This window comes from Nuphar pumila, chromosome 2 (genome assembly GCF_984573655.1).
Source record: "Nuphar pumila chromosome 2, dmNupPumi1.hap1.1, whole genome shotgun sequence".
NCBI classification, from domain to species: domain Eukaryota; kingdom Viridiplantae; phylum Streptophyta; class Magnoliopsida; order Nymphaeales; family Nymphaeaceae; genus Nuphar; species Nuphar pumila.
The window spans coordinates 107,454,664-107,458,216 of record NC_143250.1 but is presented as its reverse complement, the minus strand read 5'-3'; positions in this window follow the sequence as shown (position 1 = coordinate 107,458,216).

Below are 3,553 nucleotides of genomic sequence, written 5' to 3'. Positions count from 1 at the left end.
AAGAATTCGTAAATACCTCAAAAGTTCATAAAAGCTCGTGAATATTACAAAAGCTCATAAATATTTCTAAAGCTTGTAAATATTTTTAAAGCTCATAAATATTTTTAAAGCTCGTAAATATTTTGAAAGCTTATAAATATTTTAAAAGCTCATAAATATTTCAAAAAGCTCATAAATATTTTAAAAGCTCATAAATATTTCTAAAGGTTGTAAATATTTCAAAAATCTCATAAATATTCTAAAAGTTTATAAAATACTTCCAAGAGCTCGTAAACATTTCAAAATTTCATAAATGTTTCAAAATTTTATAATTTATTCGAAAAGCTCATAGAAACTTGTAATTGGTACTTCTTGCATTTTTCACATATTATATATATATATATATATATATATATATATATATATATATATATATATATATATATATATATATATATATATATATATATATATATATATATTCTCGTATATAAATATACATATCTATATGCATATGAAGATTAACATATTTATATATTATATAATTATTCGAAAATAATGACGTAAGGATTCTACCTCGGGGTTCATGTAGGACTTCAATGAGTGAAAAAAGGTTGTGACTAAGGTGACGATGGTAGAGACTCAATTCCTGATGACACGACAGATTTGGTGGCGGTGGCAAAGAGAGAGAGAGAGAGAGTTGAGTCTCGAGGGACAACTTCACAATTAATGCCACACAAGAACTGGTTCGATGGTGGTTTGATCCACGCCAGCCACAAGTTGATGCCAAAATGGGAATTCGAGGGTGGTCTGGTTCATGCCAACCACAAAGATTGCAATGTTGGTTCGTGGTTCACACCAGCTTCTTCAAACTCACCACACGAGTGGGCCTTATCACCCAGCTGCTCCAAGACATTGGATGGATGATGTCCAAGACACTGCTCAAGGTTAAATGACTCCCAAGATTGCTCTAAGCCAAGAAAATGATTTTCACAAGTTAACGAATTCACGACTTTCTTCAGTTCAACGCTTTTCTCTTCTTCATGCTTCAATTTTTTTTGTTCAAGAAATTTAAGAGGCGCAAAAGGACTCCTCACAAGCTCATATTTTCAACTCACAAGTTCACACACACTTTTCTCCAAAACTCATTATTTTCTCTCCATGTTTTTCTCTCTATTTTTTTCCTTCCATTCTTTTCTTTCCATAATTTTTTCAAAAGATAGCAAAAGGCCTCTCATGTTTTTGGGGGAAAGCCTTAAATGGAGGAGTTAAGGCCCCTTGATTTTCATTGGTCACGGGGAGGCCACCTCCTTGGTGACCAATGAGAAAACTAAACTTGAAATCTTTGTCCCCCTCTTGGCTGGGTAATGAAGAACCAAGCCAAGAAAGATGATGGGCCAAAGTGGGCGGCACCTCCGCTCAAGCCCAATGTGGTTTGAAGGGAGGTGGCTAGGCATGGTTGGCCACTTAAGTGGCCACCTCCCTCCAAGACTAATCATATTACACCATTGGTCAAGTGGGCTCACATACAAATTTGGATTCGAATTTAGATCCAAAAAAAAATATATCTATGTATCCACTATACACCCTCTAGTACCACAAAATGAATCTTATAAGGTACTAAAATTATCTAGATCCGTAAGATTCAGCCTCTATCAAAAATAAAAAACAATACAATATTGTTTAAGGTTTTGAAATTCATAAAATATGAACAAAAAATAAGAGTGAATTTTCTGAGATGTGGGAATCAAAATTCTCAAAAAATTAAGTGAATTTATCAAAATGCCCTCAAGATCCATTTGGACTCAAATGGGTCAAATTTGGGTTGGATCTTTTTGGATAAGCTTTCCCAGATCGGATAACCATTAGCAGATCCTACTCCTTGTAAAACATAGAATGATCTTGATACTTTGCATTATTTGTTGAGTCAAAGGTTGCCATGTCTTCTTTATTAAAAGAAGTAGGGAATTCACATTATTTGTCCTTGTATATGTTGATGATATCATTTTGACAGAAATTCTAGAACTTGATAAATAAATTTAGGAAAGAGTTTTCTATTAAAGATCTTGGCTATTTGCAGTTCTTCCTAGGAGTTGAAGTAGTTCCCTCGTCAAATGGATTGATTTTTTCTCACAAAAAATATATCTTGGATGTACTCAAACGAAACCATATGCTAGAGGCAAAACCTCTAACTACTCCAACTGCAGAACCATTCCAAGATACCACTCATTATTGAAGCATCGTTGGGGCACTCCAATATATCATGTTTACACTTTTAGATATTGCTTACGGAGTGAATAAAGTCTGTTAGTTTATGCAAGACAACTAGAACCGTGTCAAGAGAATCCTTCATTATCTCAAGGGGATGGTGATGATGAGTCATCGTATTTATAGAAGTAAATCCTTACAGTTATTAGGGTATGCAAATGCTGATTGGGCAGGATGCACAGATAAACTTTCCACCAGTAGTTACCATACCTTCCTTGGCACAAACTTAATTTATTAGAACCCATCCAAGCAACAAACTGTTGGCAAATCAAGCACTGAGGTCAAATATAAAGCTCTCACAGGAGTTGTATTTGAACTCACGTGGCTAGAAAATCTTTTATGTGAATTACTTGTTGAGCAACAAGAAACTCCAATAATATGGTGTGATAACCTCATGGCCACATACTTGGCAGAAAATCCAGTTTTTCATGCCCACATGAAACACATTGAAATATATTTTCACTTTGTCTAGGAAAAAGTTAAAAAGAAGGAACTTGAAGTTAAATTCATTGTGTGAGAGGATCAGTTAGCAGATATGTTAACCAAACCTCTACTCATTAGGCCGTAAACCTCTACTCATTAGGCCGTTTGAAGACATTAAATCCAAGCTCAATCTCACAACCGGTGAGATGAGCTTGTAGGGGGTTGATGATAAAAAAGATGATTCAGATGAATGTAGGGCCCACATGATTTCATTGCAGATCAAAAAATCCCACATGACCCACATTACTCTAAGATAGAATTCAAGAAATCTAAAAACTCTAGTCTTCAAGAACTCAAGAAGAAGGATCCACATATGAAGGATGATCTAACCATCAAGAAGACCTCAGTAAGGACTCATGTATGAACATGAATCCTATGAAAAAGAGAGTCCTAAAGTTATGTAATAATGAGAGTAAATTAAGGGAAGGTTCAAGAGACCTAATCTCAAAATAATATATAATAACCTCTCCTCTCTCAAACAAGAACACGTTGAATAAGAGAGAGAGAGAGAGAGAGAGAGAGATTTTCGTGGACGTAGGCACTCCCTAACCAAACCACATAAAAATCAGTGTACATGTATGTGTTTCATATTATAAAAGATCCGGTCCAATGTCAGATCTATTCACTTTCACTTGCCGGAGGTGAGATGGGTGATGAAAAGTATAAAAAAAAAATTGGTAGAAAATATTTCTCTACCCCTTATGCAGGAATATTTTTTTATCAAAATGTGTATTTTTTAGAAAAACTCTCAGCAAAAAAGTCTTGTTTGGAAGGGTCAATCGGTATGAATTTTCCATTTTGCATCACTTTTTCTACATCTTTC